The sequence below is a fragment of the Pan troglodytes genome, chromosome 9 (assembly GCF_028858775.2).
Source record: "Pan troglodytes isolate AG18354 chromosome 9, NHGRI_mPanTro3-v2.0_pri, whole genome shotgun sequence".
In the NCBI taxonomy this organism is placed as follows: Eukaryota; Metazoa; Chordata; class Mammalia; order Primates; family Hominidae; genus Pan; species Pan troglodytes.
Genome location: NC_072407.2, coordinates 58,651,994 through 58,664,839, shown reverse-complemented (window position 1 = coordinate 58,664,839; position 12,846 = coordinate 58,651,994). Strand labels below are relative to the sequence as shown.

Below are 12,846 nucleotides of genomic sequence, written 5' to 3'. Positions count from 1 at the left end.
ACTTGTAAGGGATATTCAAACCAAAATCTTTCAGCCAAGCATCTCACCATTTTTCCCTCAGTTCAGCTATGGAAGAAAACCTTACCTAGTATTTGCAATATTATATGCAATAACAATAATAGTACATGTCTCTCGAGATAACCTAAAGTTCTCAATATTGTAGTGAAAAAAGATAAAGTCATAATTTCAAGGTGTTTTCTTCTTTATTTCTATTTAGTATTGAAGCATCTCATGGTTAAAGAGAGTAGATTATTATCTCTCTTTTGCAGTTCAACAATGAAGCAAACATTTATAAAACACCTATCATTTGTAAGCCAAAGCAATAAAAAGACATATTTTCAAGGAAAATAAGCTCCAGAGGACAAAGTCTTCTACATATACTAGCACTGTACAAACCTTGATTCAAAATGTCCTGACTCTGTATGTAGTATTTCTTTTAGTACCAACAAATTTTACTATTGATTACTAGAACACATTTTTTCAATAATTTTTTTCATAGCATTTTTTACCTCTTGATTCCTCAAGCTATAGATCAATGGGTTTAGCATGGGAATCACCACTGCATAGTATACTGAGGCAAATTTTTCTTTATCTAGTGAGTGGCTTGATTTAGGCTGTAGGTACATAAAACTGAGGGTCCCATAATATATGGAAATAGAAAACATGTGAGAAGCACAGGTAGAAAAGGCTTTCTGTCTTCCTACAGCAGAGTGGATCCTTAGATAGCAAAGACGATGAATACATAGGAGATGAGAACAATGATAAGAGAACAAAAAACATTGAACGCAGCAATGATGAACAACATCAATTCCTTGACTTGTGTATCAGAACAAGCCAGAGCAATCAGAGGAACATCATCACAGTAGAACTGGTTGACCACATTAGAGTCACAAAAAGACATGTGGAATGTGGCCACTGCTTGTATGAGTCCCACAGTGAATCCATAAATATATAAGCCAGTGACCATTTGAATGCAGAGTCTCCTAGGCATGAGAACTACATAGAGTAAAGGGTTGCAGATGGCAACATAACGATCATATGCCATGAGAGAGAGCAACAATAATTCCTAGACTGAAAATGTAATGAAGCAACACACTTGAGTGGCACATGCATAAAATGACATGCTTTTAATTTCATGCAAAGAGTTGACAAGGGTGTTTGGAGTGATAGCAGAGGTACCGTAAAAATCCACAAAAGCCAGATGGCTGAGGAAAAAATACATAGGTGTGTGAAGCTGAGGACTGATATGGATTAGCACAATCAAACCAAGATTACCCAACACAGTAACTAAGTAAATCAGTAGGAATACACCAAAGAGAATGACTTGAAGTTCCTGATTATCTGTGAGCCCTAGGAGGATGAACTCAGTCACTGATGAATGATTGCCTTTTTCCATGTAATAGATACAGGATTCTTCTAAAATGAACTCCAGAGCACACCTTCTGAATAATCTTGACTCTATAAGAAATGACCAATTAAATGTGAGAAGATAGCCATGACCTACCAGTGTATTATATTAAGTTTAATTAAATTAAAGTTCTGATAAGTACTCTGAATCATACATAAATTTTCCTTATGCTTTCCAGGTAAAATAATTTGGTTCAGGCAGAAATTCCAAGATAGAAAATTCAGTAAAGAGTTGTAAAAGAAAAAAGTATTTTAAGTAAAATACTGTAGTCAATACAACAGCAAAATCTATGTTGTACTTTTCTGGAAAAACCAAAAAATAAAAACACATTGCAATGCTAAGAATGTGAGTAACATTGACAATATATGTAAATTTATTTCTTAAATTGTAAGTTTGTTTTATGAAATTATACACAGATATATTAGTTCATAAGGATATCACAAATTAACAGAATTAAATGAGGAAAATATAACATAAAAGGTCAAAATCAAAATATTAACACTATTTATCATCTTGGGCATCCAAGTTGGAGTGATTTCAAAATTTTCTTCCTTTTGCTTATCTCTTTTTTTTCCTTTATAGACATTTCATGTTGATATTAAAGAATAGCAGGATTTTGAATACCCTGGCTTTGTCTTTTTGGAAGAGTACACACCAGTGAACAATTTTACAGAGTATGAAAAAGCTTTAGCTGATGGAAAACCTTATTTAACTTCTATGTTTAGATGTCTAAGTGGTCCAAAGTGTATAGCATTTGGGCAGTGTTTTGAAGAACTAAATTCTACAGACCATTTTCTCAAACCCAAACTGGGCTCTGAATGCTTGAAAGCTGGTGGAGTTAAATTGATCCCTGCATTTCTTAAGCAGAGAGGGGATAAGTAAACTTGATTCTTTTTTATAGTTATATTGTCTCTTGTTGCTTTATATGTACCTTGCAGATCTTCGAGGAAGGTAAAAAAATAAATAAAATATAAAAAACACCCCTTCCCATAACCTTTGTCATCTCCTTAGAAATTTTATCTTGGTTAGTCTCTTCTCTTTTCTGTCACTTTCACTTCTCAGCCAAACATCTTACAGTAGGACTCTACTTTTTCAATCACATTCATAATTTAATCAAGTATAATTTGCCTTCCTTTCCCATTAAACCAAAAAATCTCCTCACCAACTTCACTATTGACTTCACGATCTCCAAATCCAATCCAGCCTATTTTTCTTTGGCAGGGTAGTAGCACTGGACTCTGTTAATACACCTTAAGTTTCCCAAACAAAGCAGTCTCTAGGTTGATTGTTTACTTTGATTCTGTATGTTGGAAGCTCTGCTTCCATTATATATGCTTCAGGTGACATGTACTTCAGGTTCTAAGCCCCCGTGCTCTCTTCTTTACATCTTGTTCAGTGATTTTATCCAATCCTATGTCTCCAGTAAGCATCTATATTCTGGCTATGCACACATATATATTTCTATTTCAGATTTATTTTCTCTATTGGTATCTCTGCGTGTTAAATCTAATATTCAAAACCTGGAATATATACTTCCTCTAAATGAATAGGGACATTATTCACTCAGTGTTTCAAACCAGGGACCAATTATATTTTACTATGCATTCCTGTTCCTTATGCCAATATTTAATTTGTCCCCAATTACTAACAATTTTATATCTGACATACTTTTCAAATCTGTTAACTTACATTCCTCTCTTGATGCAACTTTTGTTTTCTTTATTGTAACTGGCAACTGACTCATATTCTTGCCCCCAGTCTTTCCTACTTCTCTCTCTTCCTTACATTGCAGTTTAAATAAACATTTTACAGACACAAACTTTATTCCAATATTCTCCTGGTTAAATCTTGTAATGCCTTCTCCATTGCCCTTAAGATAAGGTCATAGTTTGTTTGTTTGCTTGTTTGTTTTAAACATGGCTGACATAGCTCTTGAAAACCTAGGCCCTGCATCTCAGACCAGGCTCATCTTTTGCAGCATTCTCCATGTGGTCTTCATGTTCCAGATATGATCAACTATCGCAGTTATTCAAATATAATCTACATATTTATATGGTTTCCTTCTGTGCCCAGAACACTTTTACTCTGCTATTATTACCTATCCCTGATTTTTCTTCTGGTTAACTTTAAATTTTTCTGTTGAATAATTTCCTCCTGGAGGCTTTCCTGACCTTCCAGGCCAAAATTAGTGCTTCTTGTATTCACTATTTTGGATCCACTGATTGCTTTACGATAGCACTTGCCACGCTATATTGCAACCAACTGTTAACACTTGTCTGTAACACACCCTAAACTTGAAAGTCTTCTTTTTAAGCAAGTTTTAATTCTTAAATTATTTTATGCCCATTTTAATTACTTACCTCTAGTAGTGTCTAATATAAACAGATCATCAATAATTTCCTGTTAAATGATTAACTGAATAGAAGTAATAGCCATATAAGTTTGATGCCTTTCCCACAGTTTGAGTTTTTTGTTTTTTCTACGACCCAGTGTCTTTCTATATTCAAAATGCTGTCTTTCAGTTCAACAACAAACCTCCAAATAGTACATTGCACCTGAAAGCAATGTTTGTGAAGCCAGTAACATTTAAAATTATGTAGACGTGAGACAGCTTTGTAATTTTTTTTTTTTTGTGGTTCCTCTGGAAACTTTCTGTTGTCACTTTTGTTAAACAAACATTGCAAAACAAAATAATGATTATTCAGTAACAGGCAATTATTTGATGTTTAGTGTTTGGGGACAGAGCTATTTCCCTTGAAATGGTAGATCACTCTTTCAACTATTAGTCAATAAACGAATAGGGAGTAGAGGAATATTTTAATGATCTCTTTTGGGAAAGCAATTTGATTAATGGCTATATCTACTTTGATTATTTGCTACATTTGCTTTAGTTTTGCTGTATTGGCTTTTAATGGCAATTATGAATTTATTTAAAATAAATGTTGAGCTTGTGGGCCTCATATTTAGCAGCAGATTTTATAAAGTTTTTGATGAAAAATTACTTTTCCAGTTAATAACACTCAAATCTGCCTTCTGAGATTAATATCACAACGTGTTGTTATAATTGGCGTTGTAGTTCAACAGTAAGGATTAATTATTTTTTTAAAATTTGTTGTCCTCCCTAGGAGAGAAATGCATGCAAATCATAGGTTAATCGACACCTAGTTGTTCTCATTCCATGGAAAGAGATGGACTCCTTCATCCAGGAGAATGTTTAGCAGTAATATCTGAAGCTTGTTCTATAAATTTTCTGAGATGGCTCTTTAAAGTCTGTATTGAAAGATGCCTGGCATTATATGCAACAGATAAGCTAGAAATACTTTCACATAATAATGAAGGCACAGGAAGAAACTTGAGGAATGTAGAGTATGATGATTAATTTATTATGTAGAAATAAAAACTCTCCACCTGTCTATATTTTTAGGAAGTCACAGAAGACAGTTTCATTGCTTAGGCAATAAGGAATGCACTAGTGTAGAGGAAACTGGTATTTTTTTAGAGGCTCAATAGTGGCTGTGCTCTTCGGCTTGTATGAATGGAGTGGACCTACAGGTTTGTGCTCCCTAATAATAGTAGGGATGTTGTTATTCCAGAATGAGAGTAACAAGGTGGATGCAACACTGGTATTGGGTTACAATACTTGATTAGGCTGCAACTGAGGTACTTTAACCCGGTTTCTATGGTAATGGGTTATGGATTGTGGTGTTCTTGGATTTAGACGGATGGGCAGCTGATGTTGTTTAATAATTGTATATAATTCTATAGTTGTACAGGACATATAAAGCATAGTATTTTAAAATATTGGTCCATTTGTGTATTTAGACAAAATATGAAGCTGGTGAGAAAAAAACTAATAACAGCAGTCACAATGAACAACTTTTTTCCTTAAGATTTTTTTGAAATTAAGTCCTATCATAGATTAAAAAAAAATCTCTTTATTGAAATGAGAACTGAATTTCCTTGAAGCAGGTTCCTTGAACCATTCTAAAATACAGCATGTTGATATAATAGCTCCTTTTCAGATCCTTTCCAAAGGAATATACTCAGTGCTTTTTATATGAACATGTGAGAATATCAGAGACTTAACATGTCATAATTGAGAATGATGCTCTAGCTTATTTGTCAGGCACAGTAGATCAATTAGTTGTATTAACAGCCCCAGTTAAGGGCCTCTCTGTAATCGTGCTCTTTTTCTATAAATGTATAGTACTTCTGTATTCTGCCTCTGGCCTCAGTCATGTGACTTGTTTTAGCTAATGTTTTGATAACAGACTTGACACAAATGTAGGCTTGAGAGAGGTGTAGTGTATTTCAACTTCCTGTCTTGCTCTTCTGCCTTTGCCCTGACCACTGATTCATGCTAATCTGTTGGCAGATGAGAAGTCATGTGGTGCTAAACCAGTTTTCACAGGTGGGGACATCTTGGATCAGCTTGTTTCCAGGCAACACATTAGCTGAGGATGAACTCATGAGTGGAGGCAGACAAGATTAGCCAAGCATGGCCCAGAGCAGAAACTGTCCTATGACACATGGTAAATAATGCATTGCATTTGTTTAAGCCACTCTGTTTTGGATTTTTAAATTCATCATTTTTGTTTCAATAGAAAACATTTTATTACGTAATTCCAGTTGTGAATGGACACAGAGAAGATACGGAAACTCCTAAACAGTCACAAACTGCAGTGCAAGCTTCCCTGCTACTTGGGATGGGAGCTTTCTCAGGGATTCTTATACATGCAGTTTCGTGGGGGCATTTGCGTCACTGTTTAGGGCTAAGGTCTTCATTATCTGTTCTGCTCACCTTCGAGCTATAGCTTTCCTAGCCCTGTCTTCAATATTTCCCTAATCTTTATTTCCTGAGATGTTCCAACATTCATATTAGCCCTTATTCTTATAACAAGCCCTTTCTCTATTTCTGTACAGAACCAACTGTGGCACAGAACTGAAGGAGAAAACAGATATCTGAGGAAGAGAACACCAGGCCAAAAGACGGCCTATGCAAAGATGCTATGGAAAGCATACAGCAGCTGTTGTAAGGGCAAGGAGGTGGGAACAGAGAAAGGCATAAAGGTTAAGGTGACAAGGTCTGAGATTTAGCATGAGGTCAGGTAATTCAGAGTTCTGTGGCTCCTTGCAAGTCCTTTGGCTTTTGCTTTGAATAAAATGGATTTCCAGAATAAAAGTTTGTTTTCTTTTTTTTTTTCACTTTTGACTTAATTTTATTTTTAATTACTTAAACTTGTAATGTTTTTCAAATCAAAACAACATAGTAATATTTATTTTTTTAAGGGTTGACTTCTGTCCCTATCTGCACTTGTTCCGTTTTCTTTCAATCATTCTTTTTCTTTTTAACTTATCCTCCCGTTATTTTTGCCTTTTTTTTTTTTTTTTTGAGAGAGGGTCTTGGTCTGTCTTCCCCAGGCTGGAGTGTGGTGGCAAGATCTCGGATCACTGCAGCCTCCGCCTTCTGGGTTCAAGTGATTCTCCTGTCTCAGATTCCCAAGCAGCTGAGATTACAGGTGTTCACCACCATACCCAGCTAATTTTGTATTTTTAGTAGAGACAGGGTTTCACCATGCTGGCCAGGCTGATCTCGAACTCCCGAACTCAAATGATCCACCCACCTTGGTCTGCCAAAGTGCTGGGATTACAGGCATGAGCCTGCAATTTTTAATCAAATATAAAAAGCTACACATATGCATTCTATATTCTTCCTTATTTCTTGCACAGTGTAATGTGTAGTATTCTTTTCTGCATTTTTGTCTTGTCAATATTATATTCTGATAATTACTTTATATCATACCTAGAAATCTTTCCTCATACATGGAAGGGCTGCCTCTATTCATGGATATTCAGGTGCAAATCTGTTGCTGATTTAAATAATATCCCAGTAAATTACCTTGTGCACATGTATTAGCTTGTATTAGTATTTGTGTCAGTATTCCTTTGAATACTTGAATTCCTTTCTTAGAAGTATGATTGTTGGGTACCTGCAACTTTGCTAGATATTGCCAAATAATTCTGCACAGAAGTTTTTTTGTTTGTTTGTTTGTTTTGTTTTGTTTGTTTGTTTTTTGAGACAGAGTCTCACTCTTTTGCCCAGGCTGGAGTGCAGTGGTGTGATCTCGGCTCACTGCAACCTCCATCTCCCAGGTTCACGCCATTCTCCTGCCTCAGCCTCCCAAGTAGCTGAGACTGCAGGTGCCTGCCACCATCAGCAGCAGTTGAGGGTTCTTATTTACTTTCAGTCTAGTCAAATTTTTGCATTTTGAAATCCTCATAAATGAAAAATAGTATCTCTTGGTATTTTATTTTTAAGTTGAAAGGACTCTTAGCTAGATGCTGTTCCTCCTTTCTTGTACCTATAAAGTTGATTTTTTGACATCAGGATTTCTACAACAAAAGTATAACACTTTTTTGGCAGAATGAAAATTCTAATAATTTTTGGTTAGATCAATCAGTGAGGGGAAAACTCTTGGAAATCATTACATTAACTCTCACTTTAAAGATAAGGAAACTGTCTCTCTGATAAGGCTCAGAGGATTTAGATCACGTAAGTAGGTTTTGGGAGCCAAACGGGGATTTCTTCAGAATACTGGCAGGGAAAATTCTAGAAGTTCTATGCTTTCAAAAATGTTAACAAAATGAGTGTTAAACAAATTGAAAGAGATTTTGTCAGTTCCTCTTTTTATTATTTATTTATTTATTTATTTGAGACAGAGTCTCGCTCTGTCGCCCAGGCTGGAAGTGCAGTGGCCTGATCTTGGCTCACTGCAAGCTCCGCCTCCCAGGTTCGCGCCATTCTCCTGCCTCAGCCTCCCCAGCAGCTGAGACTACAGGTGCCCGCCACCACGCCCGGCTAATTTTTTTGTATTTTTATACAGACAGGGTTTCACCGTGTTAGCCAGGATGGTCTCCATCTCCTGACCTCGTGATCCGCCCGCCTCGGCCTCCCAAAGAGCTGGGATTACAGGCATGAGCCACCGTGCCCGGCCAAGTTCCTTTTTTTATACCAATGGGAATTATATCTTCAAGCAAAGGGCTATCATGTAAAATTTCCTTTTTTGTGGAGTATTACTATGGGCTTAATATTCCATATAACATTTTTGAGAACATTTGCTCTGGGACTATGCAACACTGGTGACAGTGATGCAGTAGAATCTGGCTGCATTTGAAATGGAGGTGGCTAGAAATTTGATAGTGGTGGTTGTGATTCAAGCATACTCTGTTAAGGCCGCGGTTCACTCCAGACAGAGTGAAAATGACTGAACTGATACAGAGGTGTATTTTTCTATGACATTCCTGTAAACTGCCCCACTTCCAAATGTGTAAACATTGAATTGAATACGAAAGAGCCAGATCTGGTCTCCTGACTCAACGAAGAGTTGAATCCTTACATATACATTGATATCTTTCAGAAACTTGAGTGTAAATTAATGGCTGGTCGTAAAGTAATTAACAAATTTCTAGATATTTTAAGAACTTTGACAAAATTGTGACAACATTTTCTTAAAAGTATTCAGTATTGTTTTAACTTATAATAGGTAAAAAATAAAAACAGTTAATCAGCACTTATAAAACAAAGTCGATTTTGTTACACTAAACTTTATTGAAGATGAATAAATGGTATTGTTTAACAATTTTCTTAAAAACAGATACTTACAAGTATTTCTTATAAATAAAATCTTTTTTTAAAGTTACAATGAATTTGGAATTGGGCCAACAAAATATTATATTAAAAGATATTGTTCAATTAAACCATTAAATTAAAATTAAATGATGACTTATTTTTAATTTTTAATTTTTTAAATTACAATAGCTTTAGGAGTAAAAGCAGATTTGGTTTCATCGATGAACTGTATAGTGATGATGCCTGAAATTTTAGGTCACTCACGTAGTGTACGTTGTATTCAATATGAAGTTTTTTATGGCTCAACCCACCCACCCACCCCTTTTCTGAGTCTCTAATGTCCATTTTATACTACTCTGTATGTGTTTGTATACCCATAGCTTAGTTTCCACTTATAAGTGAAAATACGCAGTATTTCGTTTTTCATTTTGGAGTTACTTTACTTAGAATAATGATCTCAAGTTCCATGCAAGTTGCTGCAAAATACATTATTTTGTTATTTTTCATGGCTGAGTAGCGTTCCGTGGTGTTTGTATACCACATTTTCTTTATCCACTCATGGTTGATGGTCACCTAGATTAGTTCCATATCTTTGCAGTTGTAAATTGTGCTGCAATAAACATATACATGCGGGTAGCCTTTTGATATAAGGACTTTTCCTTTGGGTAGATACCCAGTAATAAGATTGCTGGATCAAATGGTAGATCTGCTTTTAGTTCTTTGAGTAATCTCCATACTGTTTCTCATAGAGGTTGTGCTCATTTACATTCCCACCAGCAGTGTATATGCATTCCCTTTTCACCACATCAATGCCATCATCTATTATTTTTTTAATAGATGTCCATGTTAATAATGGCCACTCTGGTTGGGGTAAGGTGGTATCTCCTTGTGGTTTTAATTTGCATTTCTCTGATGATTAGTGATGTTGAGCATTTTTAAAATACATTTGTTGACCATTTGTTTATCTTCTTTAGAAAAATGTCTATATATATAATTTATCCACTTTTATTTATTTGTTTATTATTTGTTTTTTCTTTTTGATTTGAGTTCCTTTTAGATTCTTAGTATTAGTCCTTTGGTGGATGCCTAGTTCGCAAACATTTTCTTCCATTCTATGGGTTGTTTGTTTACTCTAATGATTATTTCTGTTGCTATGCAGAAGCTTTTTAGTTTAATTAGGTCCCATTTCTTTTTGTTTTGTTTTCATTTGCTTTTGGTATCTTAGACATAAATTCTTTGCCAAGGCCAATGTCCTGGAGAGTTTCTCCCAGGGTTTCTTATAAAATTTTTATAGCTTCATGTTTTACATTTAACTCTTTAATCCATCTTGAGTTGACTTTTGTATATGATGAGAAATAGGGATCCAGCTTCATTCTTCTACAATTTTCCCAGCACCATTTATTAAACAGGTTTTTTTTAATTTGAGTTTTTATTTTGGCATAATTTTAGAATTACAGAAAAGATGCTAACATTTTACAAAGAATTACTTTGCACCGTTCACCCAGCTTCTCCAGTTGTTAACATTTTACCACATTTTTTCTGAGCTTTTTGATAATAAGATGAAGACATGATGCCTCTTTACCTTTATATGCTTGTTATATTTACTAAAAGCAAGAATGTTCTCTTAAATGACCATGCTACTATTATAAAAATCAGCAAATTAACAATTATAAATATACCTCATCGATAGAATTGTTTTTGACACTAAGGTACGTTTTGTTTCATTTGTTAGAATTCAAGTTGCTCTTTTAGTATTTTTAAATTAGGCTTTGCACCAGTCTTTTTAAATTAGGTGTTAATGCCAGTGTCCCTGCCATGTCATCAGAACCAATAACTCTTTTGGGGTTCAACTAATAGGTTGTGTGTGTGTGTGTGTGTGTGTATGTGTATGTTATAGACAATGTTAATGACTCAAAGCTGCTTTAGTGATATAAAGTGGACATAATTTTTACCAATTCAAGGTTTATATATTAAAAGTATTGAAGTCAAAGTCTTCACTGGAAAAAAAGATTGATTTTTAAATGTTCCATGAAACAAAATGTAGCCTACTATTTGCAACTGAATAAATGTCATTTTCACTTCTCATAATATCAAGACAGATTACTTTCATGATTTAAAATAACATTTCTCCACCTGAATTGTGAAGAAGTAACCGGGAATGGGAGATAATATTTGCAATCTACAGATTTGACAAGGGATCAATAAACAGAATATATAACGAGTACGGACAACTCAGTAGGAAAAAATAAAATCCACAAAAAATTCAATTGAAACATTGGCAAAAGACCTGACTAGACATATCTCAAAAGAAGACCTAAAAATGACTAATAGGTATATGAAAAATGGTTTAATATCACTAGAAATCAAAGAAATGCAAATCAAAACCACAATGAGATATCACCTCATCCCAGTTAAAAATGGCTTTTATCCAAACAACAGGCAATAATGGATGCTGGCAAGGATGTGATGAAAGGAGAACCCTCAAACACCATTGGTGTGAATGTAAATTAAATTAGTGCAGTCACTGTAAAGAACAATCTCGAGGTTCCTCAAAAACCTAAAAGTAGAACTACTATATAATCCAGCAATCTCACTGCTGGATATATATCCAAAAGAAAGGAAATTAGTATATTGAAGAGATGTCTACACTTCCATGTTATTGCAGCACTATTCACAACAGCCATGATATGGAATCAACCTAAGTTTCCATCAGTGGATGAATGCATAGAGAAAATGTGGTACATATACACAACGGATTATTACTGATCCATAAAATTAATGAAATCTTGTCATTTGCAACAACATGAATGATATTATAAGTGAAATAAGTCAGACACAGAAAGACAAATATCACGTGTTCTTATGTATATATGTGTGTGTATATATATATGTGTGTGTGTATATATATATGTGTGTGTGTGTATACATATATATATATATATAAAACTCCTGGAGATAGAGTAGAATGATGGTTGCCAGAGCAGAGACTGGGAAGTGTATTGGGGAGGAGAGTTGATAATGAGGAAATAGTTAATGAGTACAAAAATACAGTTAGATAGAAAGAATAAGATGTAGTGTTTGGTAGCACAGTAGGGCAACTACAGCTTCCAATAATTTATTGTGTATTTCAAAATAACAAAGAGAATGGAATTAGAATGTTTCTAGCACAAAGAAATGATAAATACTTGAAGTTATGGATATCCCATTTACCCTGATGTGATCATTACACAGTGTATGCTTGTATTAAATATTAGATGTACCCCATAAATGTGTACAACTATTATGTATTCATAATAATTAAATATATACATTTAACAATTCAAATAATGAAATATGAAAATTAATGCATGTTCTGTGTCGATATCAACTTTGATATTATAACATTAAAAAGCAGGTTACTAATGGTGTGCTAGTACAAAAATACTTAAAGTCTGGCTTTATTTTGCCTCCCAATTCAAAGGGCTTTATGATTAGACCCACGGTCCTTTATCTTGTAGTAAGACATAGATTTTCCATAATTATCTTCAAAGCATCTTTGACTTCGTGGTTCGTCAGGCTATATATTAAAGGAATTTTCACAATACAGAAAACAGAAGCTATTTTGTCTGTATCCAGAGAATTATTTGTTTTTCACTGCATATACATGAAGGTAATTGTACCATAAAATATGATGATGGAAGTCAGGTGGGAGTCACAAGTAGAAAATGCCTTTTGTCTACTTTCAGCTGAATTAATTCTCAGAATGGCAGACAGTACTGATATGTAGGAGATGAGGATGATAAGAAGGGAGAAAAGTGTATTGAAACCA

General features: G+C 34.5%; 1 pseudogene; it reads right to left on the bottom strand.

The window, feature by feature from the left end:
* Positions 1-455: 455 nt before the first annotated feature.
* On the bottom strand, positions 456-1,432 carry LOC112204806 (olfactory receptor 5AL1-like; annotated as a pseudogene).
* Positions 1,433-12,846: the final 11,414 nt, after the last annotated feature.